A 22,519-nucleotide genomic window follows, 5' to 3' on the forward strand; every position below is an offset into this window, starting at 1 on the left:
ATAATCAAATATCCAGCCTGCACCAGACAACCTTCTCGGACCACTTGAGAAATTTCCCTATCGCTATTGTTATCGTTCTCCGTTCGCTTCCTTCCGTTATTTAACACTTCAGACATCACGTCTCATGTTTACCCCACAGCTGTGGGGTGAAGCGAGCATGGTCTGTATTCCTGCAAGCTTTCTTGGACAGTGCTTGCCCACAGCAGAAGAGAGCTGCGCAGGTGTGGCTGCTACCACATTCAGACAAATAACCTGTTGGAAGTAGATTTGTTTTCAAATCTTTCAGTGGGAAAATATCCATTTCAGAGAGGGGAACTAATGATTTTTAACCTGCCTATCACTCTCTTTTATTGCTGGCATGTAAAATCCTGACTGGGTTTGAAGTTGTAAGTGGAAATGCTGAGGATATTTTCATTGCTGCCAAAACATTTACATGAAACTGCAATTCAGATCAAATTATCTTGAAACTGCAAAGCGTGCAGAGATTCCAAATTAGCCAACTCGGAGAGATTATTGCATATTGAAATTACGCAGCAGAAGCCAGCAGAATGCCACTGCTGCTTCCAACTCACAAGAATGGCAAAAGCAACTCTTAAAAGAATTCTTCTCCTTAAACGCACAGTTGTAATGGGCACAAAGAGCAGTATTTGACCCAGTATTTCACTATCAGAAAAACATAGCTTGTCATGCTTTCATGCAGGCTGGTTAGTTCTGGCCATTGTTTCCACAATGCTTTAGGTACAAATGGAACTGCGTAGAGAGAACAGTGAGGTGGGTGGTAACGCGGCATGGAAGTGATGCACGAGCAAGCTAAAGCATAAAAGTAAAGAGCTACGGCTACTTACAAAAGGACAGGCTGAAAATATAAATTCAAAAGTGCACTAGGCTGTCAAAGCTGGTCAGTGCTGGCAGGATCCTGTTACTTGCTCTATTTTATTTCTTTGTATCTCACATTTATTTTTCAGCAACACCCTAGTTATGGAAAAGGCTCAAAAAATATCAACAAAAAGAGGACTGGGGCAACATCGTGAAATTCAAGTCTTTAACAAGCCACCATTCAAGATATTTAGAAGTGTTCTTCCTTTTCACAGTATTCTAAATAATGTTACTGCTGCTGTTCAATGGGGATTCTGCAGTGCAAGGTAAAGTAATGTTAAAGGCTTCCCTAAAATATACCATGGTTCCCCCCAAAAGCTGTAAAGGTAATTTTTCAGCAATCACAGGAAGGGCTGTGTGATTTGGCAGCAGAGGTCAGGGGTGATTTCTATTTGTCAGAGAGGGGATGGACAGATGAAAGCACTCTATACAGAGAAAACTTTAAGTGAGAAAACCAGAAACTTCTAATGCTGCTCTCAGAAAGGAGCTGACAAAAGTAAGGGCTGCAGAAAGAGCTCACTCATAAGGAATATTGGGGGTGGCACTGGAGAGGGGTCCTTTGCCCTCTTAGTCACTGGCAGTTGGAGACTGACAGCTATAGCTTGTGTGTTTTCTCTGTGCAAGTTTGCAGTTGATTTGTTCTCATTCATTCAGTGAAATATCCTGAAAAGCAATGGGATAACACATGATAGGATAATCCATAGATGTCATGACTATTGATGCTCAATATCCTTCAGTATGACATATTTGTCGCGGTACAAAATCTCAACAATTTCAGAATCATTTTCGTAATTTTTGTTAAAAGGATAGTCTGCCCTGGTGAGTGTCCTGCGTGTAAGGAGAGTCATAGTTTCACAAAATCAGATCAATTTTTTTTGTTTTGTCATTAAATTCTTTACCCAGAGTTAGCAGAAAGAAGAAATGAATGATGCTGCACAGGATAGCATGGCACTGGCTTTTTAAATTTAACACAAATTTCTGCTAAAATACTAATAAAATCCTTCTGTCCTGCAAATATGACATAAATTTTTGATGAAAAATGGGCTAAAGCTCAAATAACCCATTAAAAAGAGAGACAATCTTGTAAGCTGGTATTGCCTTCATACTTCTTTAATTCAGTATGTATTTTCATGCATGTATTTTCAACATATGCATACAAAGCCAATGATCTCAGAATGCTTGAAACAGTGATGTCATGTCACACCTCACTATCTTGAGTATTTCTGATCCCTCAGGTTTGGTGGTGAACTTGGCATCACCCACAAGGAGAGGTGCACAAAGTTTCCTGCATCTTCTCCTTTCTCACAAACTCTTGATGCTTCCGGGAGGAATAGCTAGCTCTTCATTCTCCACCTTAAAAAAGTGAAATCTATCCTATGGCTCTGATTCAATAGTGCATTTCAACACCTATTTTAAAGCATCAGACGAGCTCCAGTGAGCACAGGAAGTGTGTGGGCAGTCTGAATGACATAGGCGCATATGTAAATATTCTGCTGAATGGGGCTTCAAGTTGCATTGGGGAAAGCATGCAGTTAGATAAAAAAAGAGCACAACTTCTCCTTTTCTTTCCTTCTATTTTCAACAGTATTTATCTGTATTTTTCTTAAAGTAAGGGTGTGTGAAAAGCTGCACTATTGTAGATAGAATATATAAAATGTGATGCATTAAATATTTGGAAATTAATTTCTCAGGGGACTTCTTTTCAGTCTAGACTATAATGACATATTCTTCCAATTTGTTTGTCCGGTCTCCCTGTGAACATAACATTTGATACTGTAGGCAATGTAGAGATCTCTGATAAGCTTGCTACTTCCTGCAGTACTCTGTGTTTATGATGAAGATTTTTAAGTATTGTGGGATACTTCCTCAAAACATATACAGTAAGTTAAATATCAGATCCTAAGGAATAGAATAAACTTTGAACATATTTGCTAAATCTTCCTTCCTGCCTTTTTTGACTGATTTTTTTTATTATTATTATTATTTTTAGTTAATGACATTTTATTACAACATTTATATCCAAATGACAAAAGGAAAATTTGAACCAGGAATTTCAGGTCTGGTCAAAAGCAAACAGAAATAGGGAAGATTAATATCAGTGTACTGAGTACCAGACTCAGTCATATATCCCACTGTTCTGGCACTCAGACTGGATTTCCTGATAGACGAGAAGGTGCAGAGCAATCTTGCAGCAGTTCTTAATGTGTTACCTTGCCTTCAGGGAACTGCAACTTCCAAAAGTTTAAACTGATCAAGTCCTAAGTCCTTGCAGAGACACGAGAAACATAATTGTCTCAAGAATGTCTCATATCTTGCAGTATCTCAAAATTCCTTGTAGCAAGAAGTTCCAGGACATGCACATAATTCAGCGCTGTCTTCTTTATCCACATTTTGCACATTTTAACCATGTGCCCTCATGTTTTTTTTCCAAGCTAGACAATTCTTAACTTTAAAGTCCCTGGTTAAGACCAGGCATCTTTGAGTTTTTGCTGCTGTGCCAACATCCTCTGAGTTTACCCTCTCTGTGGTGCATATATACTTCTGAAATGCTAGGACTTGGCTGTGATCTTGCTCATGACCTCAGCCTAGACCCTTTGGTAGCTATTTACATCAGTACCAACCAGCTGGGAACTTCTGGATGTGGAACACTGGAAACAAAGCTGAATATAAGAAATAACAAGCATTTCCACCAGAAAGATTCCAGTAACTAAGCCAATCTTCAGGGGGTAATGCTGACTCATTCATGGTACTTCTTGCAATGCCTTTATTGCTTTTTGGTTAAGCGCAATGCAGCTGTGTATTAAGCCACAGGCATAATATGGGACAAAAGGCACATCTGGCTTTTTCACTGTTTTTAATTTTCTTCCTTCCAGTTATTACTGGGCCCATTGTAGTGGCAACAGCTAGACATGAAGAAGAGTTGCGCTCAAATTTTGCCATTTCAGATTCATTTGTAAAATTCATGTTGTTTTCTGAAAATGTTAAATTTCACTACAAGAAGTTAGATTAAAAAGAAAAAAATCTAATTATCCTTATTAGTCCAGATATTTTGGTTCAAATTAGGAAGGCAAGAATATTTGAAATTCAAATAAAAAACAAGCTGAGTGTAAAAGAAATCCAGGAAAACTAACTCCTGTTCTTCCTGTCAGATAACTCAAACATTGTTCTAAAAAGTTACTGGAACCACCTGTAGGAATAATCAGATCATGATTTACACAGGCAAGCCTAGCTAGCTAATTAAGATCTTCTGGGAAGCTGCTACAAGGGGTAAAGGTGCTCAAGAGAGCTGGTGAATTTTTCTGAGAGCTGAGGACCAAATCAGCCCTTGTGCATGAAGACAGAAAACTATGTCAGAAGGCTCTCTTGACTAAGCAAGAAGCTTTTTAATGGGCTGAAATGGAAATGCAACCGCACAAGAAGCAGAAACAAGCATGGGCCATCAAGGGCAGGGGTGTGCTCACTTGCTTGGGTACTTAATAGTGAAATGGGGAAGGCCAAAGCCTGGCTGGAGCTAAAACTAAGGGGTATAAGAAGGTAATAGGAGGCTGCTACAAGTGCTTTAGCAGCAAAAAGACCATTAGTGTTTTCTGCAAATTGATTAGAAGTTTACTGAGTGGAGTTTCAATGAAGATCCAAACTTGGTTTTCCTGGGCTCTCTACTACCTGGACTCAGCTGTATGGACGTGTTTCTGCTCAGAGAACTGTGTTAAAAGAATAGATAAAAAGGTTTTTTTATGTTTGTTTGTTTTTGTTCTGTGTGTTTCTGAAGTATCCAGTATTGAAACTATTCTCCGTTGTCCTTGCATTTAGAGAAATATCTCCCCTGGTTGTGTGCAGTCAGCTCTAGTTTGAATGTATGAGAATATCTTTGAGTTGGTCTTCATCATCACCCAGAATCACACTACTGGGAATGGCAGCAGTATCCTTTGGCACAGCGAAGTCACCTCCAGAAATAGTGGCTCACAGCTCTCCTCAGGTTATGCCAATATCATATGGTGAGTAATGGTTGGACCTGGATTATCCAATGTGACTGCAGATAAATGAGGTACACCTGAGCTAGATTTAAACTACCTATGAAGGGACTGAAAGCCATGTAGTCTAGAGTTTGCCCCAAGCCAAGGAGCTGATTTTTGAATCTATTTCTACGTAAATCATTGTGATTTTTACACTGTGGGCAGTGTGACAGCTACCATAGTTAATCTGAAATCAGCCTTGCTGAGTTTGTCAGCTGCTAGTTCAAGGCTGCATGACTTGAAGTTTATGGAAACCAGGACAGTCATCCAGAAGGCATGTCATCTCTATTTGGAATAGTTTATTTACACTAGCTTTTACATATATGTAATGAACAAACTTGGATGAAAGCCATCATACGGCTGTAACCCTCTCATGGGAACCACTCTTCAAATTAGATATCTAGACCTAATTAAGTTGACTTTCAGAGAGGAATCTATTAGAGTGTGCCAGTGGTTTATGTGACGGTTGCTAAGCAATGCCACTTCTGTCTGGAAACTCTTCTGGAACAGTGGAAAAAATAATTTTTTTTTTTCCAATAGGTCTCAAAATGTTGCACTAATTTTGTCAACGTTGTCTATAAATGGGCAAAACTTCAAATTGTGCTAAGGGAAGAAGGGGTAGTATGAAATAATTTAATGGAAAATTGGCAATTTAGACTACCTATAGTCTCATTAAAAGTAATTACATTGGACTAGATGAGTAACATTTGAGCCTGTAATCTGGCAAAAAAAATAAATGTTGTCTATTCAAAGTCCACTAAGTTCTGTTCTGTCGCAGTCTCTGCCTTTCTGAAATGGAAAGTAAGATGTAGCAATCTTCTGTGGATTTTGTGGCATTCTTTTTAGGATGTTTTTCATATTCTGTACCTTGCACAATTACAGAAAAAGGCCTCCAGGCTTGTAACTGCTTTGTGTCTTCGTATATAGATCATCCACCAGCTGGGATAGTTGCCTTCCCTCATCTCTCTGGTGCCTTTTAGGTAGTCAGACCCAACTATTTTGGAATAAATCAAGTGAGCATCACCAGTTTTCCTTTGCTGAGCCACCTTCCCTCCGATGGATAAAGTTCTCTTTTACCACACTGGGGTGATCCGTAGCAGTTTGGTGCACTCCTTTAAAAAGAGCAGTGTCTGCAGTGAGCTACTGTTTGAATTACTATGCAATACAGTGGTTGTAAGAATAAATTCTAAGTCAGAGATCCTCGTGAATAACTTGTTATTATAACTAGCTAAAAGCACCATTTTCTGTTTCTTGCTGGAGGACTTTTCTGTGCTAGAGGTTTTTCTTAGCAATGCTTCCAACATTCTATTTAGAGTACCATCCTTAGGTCAGTCTAAAAAAGAAAATTCTTTTTACACTTTAAAAATGCTGATTCTTGTTTCCTCTTTAATTTTATTTATATATATATATGTGTGTGTGTATATATATATACACACACACAGAGGGAATCTCTGAAATCTCAGCAATTGTACTAATTACTAAAAGTGCATTTTTCTCCAAAGAAGTGAAAATTTGGCAGTGCCACGGTTAGCTTTTAAACTGATTCTAAATCAGACTTCAGTTCAATCTGCTTTGTGTGAGTTTTAAATCCATTTTTTTTCTCCCATCTGACTTTTTAAAGCCTTTGCAGAGGATAATTATGAAGAGAGTAACACAGATCTTCAAGGAGATAGTGTCTTTCAAACAATATGTCTGCTCTTGTAGAACAAGTTTCAGCGTAAATTCCAGTTACAAATTAAAACAAAAACCATTATCTGCCTCCTACTGTCAGCAGCCCCAATTGCCCCCAATGTACTTTTTAATACCTACTTTGTACTTCCTAATCTTTTCATAACGCAGCCAGTTCATCCCCAGCTTCTCTGTGAAGGAAGATGCTCAGGCCCCTGGCTGTATGTTGTGTGGATGCACAGCTTTCAGGTGGTTTGGAGAGCAGTCACCAGCTATCCTCTTTTCCATTTCAAAAATGGAAAGGACAGGGAGACAAGCCAAACTTACAGTTAATCTGCAAAAACATATGCTCGAGTTCCTGTGCAAGTTTGTGATGAGAAGGGTCCTGTGTTTTTAGAAAGTAGTAGTATTTCACATGGCATTGTATTTGTTTACAGTTGCTATACATTTTTGCTTCAAGTAGTTACACATCAACATTCGTAAAATGAAACCATATGGTGTGGTTATTATTTCCAACGTCAACTGTTACTAGACTTAAATGCCCACCTTCTCTGGACATATTTATTTTTTCCCCACTTTAGAGTACACTGCTGAGGAGTCTTTTGTTTTGCTTTAATTTATGTTTGTTTGAGACCCAGTGCAATAGAAGTTTCATTTTGGTGGAAGGATACCTGGCATTAATGCAATACAAACAATAAGTGGTAATAAAAATGTTTTTTGTTGTTGTTTGCAAGTCACAATAATATCTAACAAACATTTACTTTTTGCCCCTTTAACCAAGCTGATTAAATGATTCACTTCATGAACGTTCACTGCATCCAGATGTAATTCCAGTTTCAGTAGATAGGTAGCCAAAGATTGTTGAAAAACGTCTATTTTACAAGTGTTTTTTTGGTAATCAGTTTTCAGTCTATAAGATTTTTGTGATTTGTTTCATTGATGTAACTTGTTACAGCAAGGGTGAGAAAAATCTAGGTGTTCTGCTTGACCCCATGAAGAATATGAGCTCTCGGCAGCAGGGAATCATACAAATACCACTATCCAATTAAATGTGACATTTGGATTCATCAGGAAAAATATTTCAGGTGGAGACAGGGAAGTGTTAGCACCTTTGTATGAAGCCCTGAGAAGAGTGCTGTACACGTGGAAGGCTGTGCAAAATTCTGGCCATCTGTGATTAAGAAAAATGATCTCAGATGGATGCTGGAAATGCTGGTAGGATGATGGGAGGAGTGGAAAATCTATTATACAAGAGAAAAGCAAAGATCACAGCCTCTGCAGCCTAACAAAATTAAGAGGGGTTATAGTCATTGTCACTGAATATGTTCTGGAGATAAGTATCAAGGGAGAAATGCTACTTCAGCAACCTAAGAGCAGCATTGGTATTAGGAACAAGCAGGGATAAATTGCCTATAACTAAATTTAAGCTGGAAATTATGATGGTTATAAGCAATGAGATCCTGCAACTGCCACAGGGTAAAAAGAGCTGAGTGTTAACTCTTTCTAAGGCTGAGCTCACTAAATTTTCAAAAGGGGTTTTTAAGTGAGACTACGTTTGTTACAGTCCCTCAAGAGGCCCTTCCTTTGTAGAAGGCAAAAAACGAAGGGTGTCCCAGACCCCTCCTAAGCCAGGGGCTGCTTGGATTTCAGGCTGGTATGATCAGAGCTCCATGCTTTTATGTTCTCCAGCATAACCGGGATCACTAGAATTTTCAGAGTAACGATATAAACTAAAGGAAACAACATTTGATTTTTCAGATGGATACCAATGCTTCAAATTCATGGCAATTTTGGAATTAACCAAATACCTGGCAGCAACTTGGATGCTGATGCACACACAGTATGGCACAAAAAAATGAAAGAACACATTAAAAGCAAACAATATTTTTATTAATGAGTATATTCAGATATTTTTAAGGTTTATTTCTTTTTCCCAGGGGATTCGTACAGTTATATCCTGAGTTGGAAGTGTCTACCCTGATGATCCACAAGGATCATCGAGTCCAACTGCTTGTGTGCACATAGGACCACCCAAAATTCAAACCGTGTTTCAACGTTTGCTGGAAGAAAACCCTGCAGCACCCCTAAATGGCCAGGTCTCTGCCCAGGAGCCCTGGGGACAGTGCAGGCTCACAGGCACCGACCCTACCATGGGCTGAGCCCTGCTTCCCAGGGGCTGGGGGACACAGAAAAGACTAAGGCTGCAGGAGGGGCAGCTGAAGGGACAGATATGGCATGTCAGGGAAACAAACCAACAAAAAACAAGACACATTAGGCAAACACTGTATTTACCTTGCATAATGAGCTATGATGCACTCATTTCTTTCCCAGAAAGGGGCCTCTATGAAATGTGCTACATAAAATAATCTTCCAACCCCATCCTTTGTTTTCTAACTCCTTACACGTTTTTAAACTGTACCCCTGCAAAACCAAAAAAGAACATATTCTTCCAGTGACCTAAATTTACAGAAAGACAAATCCATTGTCTTCAAACAGCATGCGAACTCCCAGCTTCATAGGTTGCTGATCCTCTCCCTCCCAAGCCAAAAAAAATTCTATTAACCAATAACATGATTGTCTTATGGCAGCATAATTGTAAAATGCCCTTTATGTTTTCTGTCCTGTTAAACTATGATATTATTTCTGGGGCTCTATATTAAGAGCAAGCTTTAATCCTCTGAATCATCTGCCTCAGAGGCAGGTGCTCAGAGGTGACCCACACCACCTTCCTACTTCCCCTGTTCTGGGGGATAGTATTGCTCTAAACAAGGGTCTTGTACAGACTAGAACAGCCACAGGGCTACTTTAATTTTCTTCATTAAATTAGAAAGGTCATGATTAAGGAATTGGCTGCATATATTATTTCACCTCTGCCCCTCAACATCCCTGAGACCCTGCCTGTGCTGTTCAAGCATCCATCTCAACAAGAAAGAAAGGGGAACTGGAATAAACACATCACCCAATGCTACAGAATCAGCTGGCTGCTTGACATTTATGTAGTATTCGTTTTTTTGTCACAGAGGTAGTAAAGTGTGATTCCAGCAGACCCAGAGACTGCCTCTTGGAGAATCTGGCACATGATCACTGGCCCTTTTTAAAATGACAAGCAAGCCACAACAAAAGAACGGGAGTCCATTATTTTGGAAATAAGTGTTTCTGTACCTGGACACTATGTTCTCATCAAGTGGTAGAGATGCACAAATTTTCTTTAGCAATACTGCAATTTTGCTTGCTTGGAATGGCCCTTATGTATCCTTGTCTGTATCTAACACTGACAAATTAACAAATAATGTGCACCTTAAAATTTCTGTTGTAAACTTGCTTCCTCTGGCTGATAACAAGTTTCCAGTAAACTCAGTTTGTGCTATAGATGCAAAGGAGTTTTTGTTAGACAAATTCCTTCCAAACCATGGATAATCATTATCCACTATAAATTACCTAATTATCTTTTTTTTTTTTTTTTAATTGTGTGGAAAAAGAAACAAGGAGTTTGGTTGCCAAATCCCTCAGAAGTGGCCTAAATGCTCATTGTCTAACTGAGATCACAGATTCAGACTGTTGTCCCATTGTCCAGCTTCAGTGCATGCAATAGCCTGGCCTCATAAAACAGACATTTAGCTGAACAGAACCAATTAGCCCTCCATCGTTGCCCCTGTTCACAATAGAAAAAACAGCTGATGTTCCCTTAACTTGAAACAATAGGAGGATATGCATGGGCTGTGTAACTCTTACAAGCAGAGTAACTCTTTCCAGAGTGGGACCGTGAGAAAGTAAAGCCCATAAATGCCCTTTCAGTGGATGAACTCCTGAACAGTCTTTTATAATGTGAACTCATCTGTCAGCTGTCTGTAGATGCACTTCTCTTTAGAAAATCTCAGTTCAACTGCAGCATGCCAGTTTTTAGTGATAAACTATTCTGCTGAATAATATTCTGTCTCAGAATTGTATTCAACCCAGTATTGATTTATTCAGCAACATCTTTTCCCCCCAGCCCTCTTTTACATTCCTTACCATGCTTGCACCTCTTCCTAATGGTCTCAGAATAGCAATGACCACCGATGAGAGTATGGCAAGAACTGAATGTTGCTTCTAACAATAGCAGTAAGGCTTCATTTAAGATTAAGATGCTGAGAAAATGCAAGTGATAGAAGCTGATGAGCTCAGAAATTCAGGCCTTCCATATGAATTCAGTAATTTTCTTTCTTTTGACTGCTTTCTGCTCCACCTAGTTGGGATATTGCCACCACATCTAATGTCTGAACACCGAGAACCCAGCTAGAGCTCCTGCTAGCAACAAGGCTGTGTTCAAAATATGACTCCCTCCCTTCAAAACTAGCATACAGCATTGTCTCACTTCCGACCCGCAGTGTTTTCCAAGTACCTTTAGGCAATAGTTGCAAGTATGAAACTCTTTGGACAAAGAGGCCTTCATTAATGGCAAGGCAAAGATACCATTAACTTCTGAGAAACAATGCACAATAAATAAAACCATCTACTCATTCAGTACCTTTGGCAATTGTCCCTTGTCTTGGTCGCCAGCTGATGCTGTGAATTTTGTGTAGGCATGCATTCTTTCTGAAAATCATTTCTCCTTCCCTATCTGCTAAATTTCACTGTAGTTTAGCAGTATTTGGACACTGCAGCTTCAGAACTCTGAATCCTGCTTAGGCAGGCCTGTTTCCAACCCCCTGCAAATCCATACACTGTCGTATTCTGAATTCCCTTCCTAAAGCCCCATCTAAAGATCTTATTCTATTTCGTGGCTCAGTAAAGGAGTTTTCAGTGACGATGTCTGAGTTCTGCTGCTGTTACTGATGGTTTGAGTAAAAAAGACTTCCCTTTGTTCAGCTCCATCATGACCATGTCTCTCCATCAAGGCTACTTGTTAAATCCTTTGCCAGAGCTGTTACAGAGGAGTCCTCCCAGTACGAAAGGCTAAGAGTGGTAGGGCTTTGCTCATTTAAATGTAACTGTTATCTCCCCAAAATGCTACTGTAGGAGTGAGTAGTGAAAGACATAGAAAGGCCATATTTTTTATTAACTAACAGGTGGTATCAGAGAGCCCCTACCTTTCTGTATTATCTGTCCTTCCAGTGATCTGGATGAGTAACTGAACAGGTTAACTAGTTTTATGGGCATTCTTCTCTTGCTCACCAATAGATGGGAGCAGAGATTTCTCTACTCATGAAATTTTGAGGGTAAAATGCTTGCAGTTTTTTGAAAGACTAGAAGGGGAAAAAATAAAACCAAACAATGACGCTATAGCTCATTCGTGTGCCCACAGGGAGAAGTATATTGTTTAGTTTAGTAGCATAGAAATGAGGTTTTTAATGGGAGTCAAATGGAAACCAGGAGTCAGCACTCTTGAATTCTTTAACCTTGGAAATCTCCGTTACGGTATCTAGTGCTAGTCAGAGGTATTTAATACATTTACAACCTCTCATTGTTATTTCCCAGATATAAGCATGTTTTGCTTGGATCCAGGCCTTTACAAAAGTAAATAAACATGTCCTAAACTTCCATTCATTTTTTTTAAAAGATCAAAGACGAAAAGCTGTCCAGATGTAAATAGCTAAGCCTCTAATGAGACGATCAGTGAATTGTTTCTCTCTTGTACTGTAAGCACTTAAATTAAAATATTGCACTCAGGGCCCTCTGCACTTTCTAACTTGTATAGCAGGAGCCAAGTATCTAACACAAGCCAGACAAAAAACTTCAGCAATTAGCTTTCAACATAGGTCTCCAGCCTCTGACCTTTCTTGTTCATCAGAGGCAAGCCAAATGCTTTGTTAAACAATATTAATTGTGCCTGGCACTTCTCTAGAGCCAGAGACGTCACAAATAGTTTCCTATTAGCAGGAGGCTGTTTGCAAGAAGCAAATTCATGCATATTTTCTTTTCAACAGAGGCTGACTCAGCCATACTGGAGGTGAAGAGGATTCTGATCCTGTTCTCTGCACGCTGAATGTGGACGTGGAACGGGAGCCTCTACAGAGGTAACACCTGCATGGTACTATGTTGTGCTGCTCTTTGCCATCCCAGGCTTAACACCACCCCTGGCCCAAGGGTCTATCCACTGCATCCTGCACTTGCTGATCCCTGCAGCCATCCTATCTAACTGCACACATGTAACTGAAGTGTTCAGGTTAGGACTTCTTTGTACTGGCAGTGAGGGAGAGAAATGTTTGCAGAGGCACAGTTTGGCTGGGCTGAGCTGCTTCTTGCCACCGCCAGTTTGCACCACATACAGATGGGGTCTGGGGCTAGTAGGCACTCACCTTGGGAAGCTTAGTCAAGCATCACAGCAAGGCAGGATGAACGTGGGATAAAAGGCTTGATTTATGTATGTATCAGAAGACAGAAAGCTGCAGCTTTCCTGTTAAATGGAGTCCTGCTGTTACTGTCTAATTTCAAGGGTTTAAACATGATGCATCGCCTTCTGTCTAAACTGTTGTCAAGTCACTGTAACTCCAGTGGCACCCATAGACTTTCTCCTCTTCTGCAACATCGTGAGGTTGAAATTTTTCAGCCCATCTGAAAAACTGTTGGATTTCTCCCTGTGAATTTCTGTCCTTAGATGCCAAGAAGATTAAGTAATCATTGTAGCAAAACCTAACTAACTGCAGCTGATTGCCACTTACCAACTGCCTAGTCCTGGTGTCTCCATTCTGCAAAAAGCAGTTAATTTCAGAAAGTGAAGCAAAAAAACTCCTCTCACTTACAACAAAGGAGCAATTGATATTATCATTTGTGCTGATCCATGCTGACATATTAAAGTAAGCAGCAGTATAAAGTAAGTAGTACTTGCCTTGGCTTAATGGATTTCACATTTTTCTAGTTCTAGTTTCTATCAGCAATGCAGCTCATTTCACAGTTAAATACCATATATCTGCTTAGAAATAATTTGAGTTGAGATATATGCTAGTCAAAATTGTAGTCTGAGCTCTCCTGTTTCTTTCAGCTTTTCCAACAATAAATGTATCGGAAATTCCTCAAGGGAAAACATCTCTCCTGGAGCCCTGTGTTGTGTACATGCCTTTGCACATGGCGCAGTCTGAGCTTCCTCTTTCTTCCTGTTTTTACTTTATCTTGCTCTCTTCAAAGCTTCTCCATGGTGAAAACATTGAGAAAATCTTGTTATGGTCCCAGTAGCTGGAGTTTCTGTTTCTGGATTATTACAAATTGTGCTACAAATTGATGCTAAAACAGTCCTATTGCCTGTATAGCCTCAATTCCAATTACTTAATAGTTTTCTTTGTCTGGTTTGGTCCCACTAGCTGCTGAGTAGCTGCTCTGGAACGTGGACAGATGTTTACGATATGTTGGTACACATTTGGGGTCCACTCGGTATGAGATGCTACCAAGGACTACACAGGTGGACCAGCCCCCCACTCCAGTGACGGAAATTACAGCTTTCAGTAGCTGCTGCTGCGGAACATGACAGTCTGAATAGGAACAAGTTTTATTCTCTGCTACCTTTCAAAGTCAAGAAGCAGAGTTTGTACTTGGGAAGCAACATCAAAAGACTGTGTTCACTTTTTCTTAGAGTCCTGAATAGTTAACTACTGCTGGTAAGACAGAGCTATGGGGCCTAGCCCTCCATACCTTGGCACACCTGACATTTTGCCAGCTCCTGAGGCGCTGTTAGACACACACTGCCCCTCCCTTACATCTCATACTGCTTTGGCAGCAGTGGGATATAACCAGAGAAATGTTCTGCCTAATTTTCTGCCTGGGTCACAGGTGAATCTTTAATTGCGTCTCTGTTTTTTAAATAGGTGAAAAATTAAAAAAGGAAGAGTTAAGGAAAGTCAGAAGTTACACCAATTGGGTTAAAACACACTCCTTCTTCAGTAACCAGGAATTACAGGTGTAAGTTGTAACAGCTAAAATACCCATCAGTGATAAGGGATTTGTATCAGCAAAACAATGCTGTAAAGGTTGATTCAGTGGCCTTCAGATGTTAAACCTTGCCCCACCAGAGGCATCTGATGCGGGATCCAATGCGGGAAGTGCTGCCTGGAGAGGGACAGAGCTGGGGGTTACATGGGCAAAGGTTACGCCAGACTATAAATGGCAAATTGCTTTTGAGAAGTGATTTGGTTTGAGATCTACTACTGACCAGGGATAACAGAATATCGATTTTTCTTAATAGAAAAGAAAGGTAGTAACGAAGAGGTTGAAACAAATAGAAGCAGTTTTACTGTACTGTATGTCCTCCCTCCCCATTTCAGGAGATCACATTTTACAGATTTACAGCTGAAGCTTTCAGAGTAAAGCAGGAGAAATGAGCATCTATCAGTTTTAGAGAAAGGACATGCAAGCTCCCAAAGAGATTCTAAAGACATTTCAGCCCACAACTCATAACTAAAATAGACAAAGGATTAGTTTTAGTAAACGTGTCATACCATGGGTCACAAAGTGGGGAAAATATAGTGTCATGATTCTCTTTAAAATTTATGTCTGTATACAATATGAGGCTCTGAGGAGGATGCACATAATGCCACCTGAAAATATTAGTTAGGGCAGTGAAAGTCAGTTCACTGAATACCTCTGCCATATCATATCATATATCATATCTGCCATATCATATCTGCCATATCATATCATATTTCAAAAATAAAAATCTGGTTGATATTGGCCAGGAACAAGGTGACAGTGACCTGCATGTCTTGTGGGAGCTAGGGAAAGCTGGCAGGGTGAGGACCATCTTTTTTATAGGATATGGCATGGAAAGCAGCCACACACTATCAGAAAGGCCAGAGACCATTGTGATCTCTCCTTTATTTGCTGTATTGAACAAACAATTTTAGGAAACAAGAAGGTGGGACTTTAGATCTGCTGCTGCTTTTTCCAGGATGTCATCAGTCAGACTTACTGCCAGGGGTCACAGAAAAATGGGTATTTCCAGGCCTACAAACTATCGGGTGGGGCTTTTTTGCCATTGAGCTTGGCATTGGTTTTGTAACACACATGTGCATGTACAGTCTCAGATCTGGCTGGATGACAGCTCTTTCACCTAGGTCAGCAGGCTGCTTACTCACCACACTCACTATGGTACGTCTGCCAGTGGGTACCACATACTTTTCATGTTCTTCTTTAGCTTAACCCAGGGCCCTATTGCCTTCTGGCTCTGGTGAATCAAAGGGTGCAAGACCATAATCTGGTCTGTTTTCTCTAACACGTCCTAGTACCCTTCCTTTACAAGCAGGCAATTAAAGAGCGTAAACCTCAATCTAACATTAGCTTGAAAAAGCAGTTTGCTCTTTGCATAATTACAAAGAACTAGTGCTGTTTGATGACAATTCAGCTTCAGAAAAGGTTTTGAGATTCTGACAAAATCCATTCCACTTTAAAACAAACTCATTTTTCTCAGTTTACAATTATGATATATAAATATAACTTTACTTGCTTAGCTGCAGAAGATAAAGGTTTTAGTTTCTGCCTACATAGTTCAGAACAATTTTCAAGTAAGAGCAAGTGGTCCAGAGAGAACCACATCATGGATTCTCTAACATCTCAGATCACTTACTTGGGCACTTTTTGAAGAAGAGATACAGATAACCCATCCTCTGCAATGAATGCTTATGTTCCGGGATCAAAATAATTTTGGATTTTTTTTTTTTAGTCTCTTTAGAATTTTCCAGAAGGAATTTCTGGTATTTATTCTGAATTTTATCTAAACTCACTCACTCTCCATTTTTAAGAGATTTATTCCTTATAAAAAAGTGGGTTTACCACCTTTTCCATGAACCCAGTTTTTCATGACACAGTGACCATTCAGAGCCCTGATCTTGTCCCAGAATGTGGGTATTCAGAATGCATTTCCCAGCTCTTCTCATGTCATTTGCTTTACTCCAGGATGATGATCTCTCCAGATCCCCTTCATTACAGGACTTCTCTGAAGTAAAAGTCTATATATTTTTTTCCTTCTGGCAGTAACCTACAGATACCAATCGTCTTAACTAGCACAGCTAGTGTAGAAATTGCCAGGAGTTCCAAAAATAAATAAATAAATAAATAAATAAATGGAGTAGAGAAAAAGAAGTCAGCTGACTGCAAGACAAGGAGGAGTTTTTTGGAAGTTAGCAAGATCTCTGATTTGTAGTTTGGGTGTGTTCCTAATTTATCAAAGCCACATCTTCATTCTAGCAATAAGCTCTACTAAAAACCAAACTCTCCAACCCAAAACTGACTGCTGACTTTATGCTGACAGTAATAGCAGCCTTTCTGAAATTATAGTTTTTGTTACTGATGCTATCAAAATTAAAATCAAAACCTTATCCTGCAAGAGGAAATGCTTTTACACATTTCTGTACACTTTTATAATAAAATGGGGGGAGAAATTTCACAAAATTACCCAATAAAACATCAGATTAAGATGCTGTAGTAATTCAATATTTAAGATCATGATTAACCAGCTTCAGCTGATTAGGAGTCAAGGATTAGCTACTTCCCTCCACTGGAATAAGCAGAAAAATAGGTACCTCTAGAGAGCTCCCCGTGTTACAGCCATGCTATGAAGGGAACATTTGCACAGGGGAGAAATATCTGGCTTACGTTCACTATAGGAAAAGCCAAAACAAGCAGCTTTAGCCTAAGTGCCCAAGTCTTAGACAGCTAACGTTAGGTGAGTGGAACCCTGCCCTGGTTATGTAGCAGGAGGTACAGGGTTTTTTCAGTAATAGGTTCTATTGAAATTATCAGTGGTAGTGTCAGTCCTAAACTGGAGTAAAAGGCAAAGGACTGAAGGCTGCTCCCTTTGACGTGGTGTAAAATGAAGCTTGTGGCTAGCGGCAGCGTGCCTGCATTCATGTAAAGAAAAAGAATCCACGTAATCATATATTCTTCTTTTTATTATTTTATATATAAACACGATCTAGGAGAAAGAACTATGTATAAAATTCAAAACCTTAGCAAAAGTCTATGGTTTTTGCTGAGCTACAATTTATTCATGCAGAGGAGCATGGCTTCCATTACACATCAAACACGTTTGTGGGGCAGTGCTTTGCTCCAGACTGTTTACATTAACGCCACACATATCCTACTCACACTCCTTATCCATCTCCCGTGCCCTTTCCGATCCAGGAGCGAGCAGTGCACAGGAGTGACAGCTGTGTGGTGTGGAGGTGCCAACCTGCTCCCACCACCAAGTGCTGGGCAGAGGGCTGGGTGGGATACTTGGCAGCACGCTCCAGCTCCACAAAGGCATTCCTGCTGCTCTGCAATCCAGCTGCGGGCACAAGGCCCAGGCTGTGATTTGTGGTGAGGATATTTTGCTTTGACAGCCCAATGTCACTTTGTTTTTACATAATCAGCCCTTTTTGTTATAATCTGCTGGCTTCGGATAACAGCGGTGAAAAACATTTCCAAGTGGAAGCAGCTCCCTGGGTAAGGACTGAGACAGAAGGCATTCAAAGAGACCAAATATTTCTTATTTCTTGTAATTACCTGCAGTCAAGTGTTGGCAAGTGTTTGCTGATAACTTGCTCTGCAGGAAGGACAGAGTGACAGCATGGGAAGAGAGGTTCTTTTGTGTTTTAACAAGCCTCTGATTACGCCCTTCAAAGACTGGTTTGCCGTTGGCAGAAAGTGAGACAAGTGTCTGCGGCCTGAAGTGGCTGGAGGAGAAGTCACACATGCCTTCACTGTACCAGACTTTTGTTTGGAGAACCTCTCCATCTGGATGGGCAGCAGGAACAGGAGAGCATTTCAAGCTGGGGGAAGTACCGTGCTGCTGTCCATGAACCACTGATGGGGTTTTTGCGCAGAGCATTAGAGAAAATTACATGCAGTGCTTTTTTTTTTTTTTTTTTCCTGCCAAATGCAAGAGCTGAGATGTTTGCAAGCAATACAAAGTAAACTCAGGCATTGAGACTCATTCCTGAAATCTGTCTGGTGGCCGATCCTATGGCATGTACCCCGAACACACTCATTGTGTAAGCTTTCCCTCATGCATACCCAAAGACTGTCATGAGTACAACGGCACTACCACTGTGATACTGCTAACGGTACCGCCTCCACAAAAGGGAAGGTAATTAGCAGAGAAATGACTATTGGTGCAGCTAGAAAGTAGACAACTAATCTTTTGGATTTCAGTTCATTGCCTCGCTGTTGTCAAACCAGTGCCTGGTCTTCCCAGACCCCACTTCATGGCTGTTCCGTTCTTTCTGTCTTTTCTTCTTCCCCCTTTTTGCAGGGACTATGGCTTACTCCAATTCATTTTATTTCTTCCTTCTGAAGTGGCCGTAGGGCAGCCCCCCTGTTGCCAAGGATATGGTAAATGCATGCGACATCGTGCCACAGGAAACAATCGGGAGCCTCCCGCTCATGCCTGGCGTAACGGTGCAGTAATCAGCAAAACCAGACTGGGAGCAGGACTTGCAAGCTGTGCAATTACAGAAGAACTTCTCTTTAAAGGAAGTGTTCTTAGAAATAGCTTTCAGGAGGAAGGGTACAGCTTTTGCTTGTAAAATGATAGCTTACAAAGGTATTATGGCCAAACTCATGTCAGAGCATAGACTAGCAGTGGTAAACATGTGCCCTTTTGACAATAAATCAGCAGGTAATATTGCTGTGTGGAAAATAATAAGATTTTTTTTCCTAACCACAAAGAGCCTATCAGGAGTTCAAGAATCTCCAGTTCTCAATGATACAGCTGTTTTACCAAAATTTAATTAATGAGGAATAATATTTTGGGAACAAGAGAAAACACCTCTGTAGGATGTGGACTGTGAGGGCTAGATGGAAAGTGGCCTGTGTAAACAGCTCAGCAACTCTGGGATAAATTATAGCAGCATTTGTATGCATGATTGCCCTTCTGTGTAAAACAAGGCATGCAGCCACACATAGGAGTGATGTGCAAGGCAGGCATGGGGGCTGATGTTAAGCTGATCCAGAGCAGAAGATCTCTCCCATCACATCTGAGTTCAACCCAAGCAAGTTTATGTAACTCTAAATGAGAAAACAAATAGGGGAGCAGGTCTCACTGAGAGTACTGAGAGGAAATTCAAGGTATGCTAGCTACATATCTATTTCTGGGTTTGGGGTTTACTTAACTCAGAATATGGGTTGTAACTTCACCATTAATAGTTATTTTGTCAATTTCTGGACTTCAGGAATGCTGAAAGATCAGGTCCAGGGTGCTCCATTTTCATGGAGTCTGCACACACAGGCATGGGTACAGAGAGCTGGAGGAGTTCGTATCAGAGGCACCGCCAGGAGCTTCGCATTCCCCAGATCTGTCTGCATTGCTAGCTGCAAAATGTCAACATCACCTTCCTCAGAGAGCACAATGAATTAAATGAGGCTTAATTAATTAGTGTCAGTAAAGCAGACATAACAATTATGATGGAAGTAAATAAATGTACATATTGGAAATTATTATCGTCTCTGCAAAGGATTTGTTCTGAAATCCCTATGGCCATTTCACTCCTCCCCACGTTGCTGTTGGGAACATCACTGGGAAACATTCAGAAATAAACTGCAAATTGATGAGGAGCTAATGTACTTTTACAAGTTTATATTGTAGCAAAACAATCAGGAAGCAGCCCTCTTTAATAACCCACTGTGGACTTGGTGAAATACACCCCCGGTATTTTATGTCCATATCATGCCACATCATGTGTCACAAGTAAGGGTACTGTTCAAAGTTCTGGGGTTTATTTGAAGTGTTTTACTTGTGAAAGCCCCACTGAGGCTTTTGTATTATCTATGAAGGCTATTCTTCTACACTACAGGAAGGGAAATTAAAGAGGCTGTGCCAGTCCGAGCTGTTTCATATGAAGATAATAATTAACTGTGTATTTTATTCTGAGTGTATACTCACAGGAGCTGATTTTGGTCACATATGCCCTTCTGAGAATCAAGAATAATAATGCTAAACTTGGTCTAGTTACACTGAACATGTTTGGCGTAAGTAAGAGTGAGCATCTGAACCCTACCTCCTGAATATGCCTCCTCTCAGACCAACAGGGCATCTTTTATAATGTTGGTTGGCAAGTACTGGTGCAAAGTAGTCATTTGCCCTTGGGTCATGGGATGACGTCAAGGGAAAGAAAAGGGGGGGGAAATAATGGGGGGAATGAAAGAACAGAACCTAGTAATTGTGAAGTTATTGCATGTGTCTGTGCAGTAGGTATTCTGCAAAATATGGGTCTGAAAAAAAACAAATTTGAAGCTATACCAGGCTAGTATTGTATGAAGCCTTTGGCAGCTTTGAAATGCAGGCTTATTAGCAATGAAATTTATTGCCAATCTATTCAAGAAATTAGGCCATTATAAAGATTTGAAATGAATGAAACCTTACATACCTTGCGGGTAGTAAGGACAATACAAACTCAATATAATAGATACTGTAATAGTGAACCATACTTGGAAATATGTAAATTGAGAAAATTCTGAGGTGCTTTTCTAAGCAAAATGACAAAGAGGACAAATTAAGCTGACTAGAGATCCTAGCTATAAAAGCAAGCAGGACTAATGTACTGAGAGAAGCAGGCAAAATATTAAGAAAATAAGAGTACTCAGGATGAAAGATAACATGCCACATTGAGGGGAATAACTGGACTGAGGGGAATAACTGTACCCTGCAGAGGCAGCCAGAGATGAAACCCTTTCCAGTCATCAGCACACCCAAGAGATTTTTATATTTTGCTCTGTGCTCTTTTTGCTCTGCAGGTGATGGCAGTTTCAGCAGAGAGAGAATGGGAGACAGGACTTGTGTGACTACAATATTGCCGTCTCACTACATCATGCTGAGCAGAAGCCATGAAGGGGGAAAAATGTCCTCTTGCCTCACTGAGGAAGAATAGGGGTGAAGGAATCATGGACCGTGCGTAGCGCACTCTCTTTTCTGCCTCTGAGCCCACTTGCTTTTTTTTTCTTTTTTTTTTCTTTCACTAGATGGTACTGACAACAGTCAACATTTGTGGAAAGAAAAGTTTCCACAGCCCATTCCAAGATACCTCCTTGTTTCTTTGGGTGACTGCATTTCCTCTGCTGTAACGAGCTGTCCATGACTGCTGCATCTTCAGGGCTATGCACTGTTCCCTGCCAGGGATGGCACCATCATGTATTGCCCTGCTAGTAGGACATATCTGTGGATTTTCAGTTTTATGTTATACACTTTGTGCTTATGTGTTTCCCTCCTTGCTTCCCAAAAAACGAGACTTAAGGGTAACTATAATCTCTGTTTTATGACGGTGCAGTGTGTTGCTAACCTCATCAGGGGCATGAGTCTGGTTTCTATTCACAGATGAAAATTTCTTTATTGCCTGTCTCAACTTAATCAATTTTTGTCCCAGTGAGTAAGTGAGCAGTAAATGAGTAATGAGATGAGTGAAAATATGAATGGAAAAATAACAAGTACTAGTTTCTATTGCCTTTAATAATATTTGTATTTATATTGCTACATTAATAAATTAAATATTAAATGAGTTAGCTAAATTAAATATTAAGACAATATGTTAGATACACATAATGTATACATGGTATTTGTATTATTATAAGATTTTATTATTATTGCATTTTAAATACTAGCACGTTTATATATAATTCCAAAAGAACCACCCACAGAGTAAGATGTGTGAGTACAAAGAGGAACGAAGGCATTTTCCCACACCCAGCTTGTGACCAAGAAAGTCCCCAGACAGCTCAGGCACCTGAGGAGGCAGTGGGACGATCAGCATGATGGGCTGCCACCTGGGCAGGTACTGCGGACAGCCTGGCAGCTGCCTGTCAGCACTAAGGTACATTTGGAAATCTCTACCTCTGGCTTTAGAGCGGTGATGGGAGAGTGACGTGGGTAGAAACTACACAGGGGCTCGGTCTGCCACAAAAGGAGTCTGCTTGGGTTTGGGGGGTTCTGAAAAGGAAAATGTCTAAAACAATTCTTAAGGTCTCCTTTTTTCTTCTCTCGAAGTCCGAATTCTTTCTTTTTAAATGACTTTTTTTTTTTTTTT

General features: G+C 40.3%; 1 long non-coding RNA gene across 2 annotated transcripts; it reads left to right on the top strand.

Annotated features, from left to right (window-relative positions):
- The first annotated feature begins 4,165 nt into the window (after positions 1–4,165).
- LOC121069899 lies at positions 4,166–21,958 on the top strand. Of its 2 annotated transcripts, XR_005819738.1 has the most exons (5): positions 4,166–4,327; positions 4,687–4,871; positions 12,464–12,553; positions 20,388–20,471; positions 21,237–21,958. It is a non-coding gene; the product is annotated as an uncharacterized LOC121069899 (long non-coding RNA). The 2 variants fall into 2 exon arrangements; XR_005819737.1 differs by lacking the exons at positions 12,464–12,553; positions 20,388–20,471; positions 21,237–21,958 and adding an exon at positions 5,817–6,168.
- Positions 21,959–22,519: the final 561 nt, after the last annotated feature.

Source organism: Cygnus olor, chromosome 4, assembly GCF_009769625.2.
Source record: "Cygnus olor isolate bCygOlo1 chromosome 4, bCygOlo1.pri.v2, whole genome shotgun sequence".
NCBI classification, from domain to species: Eukaryota; Metazoa; Chordata; class Aves; order Anseriformes; family Anatidae; genus Cygnus; species Cygnus olor.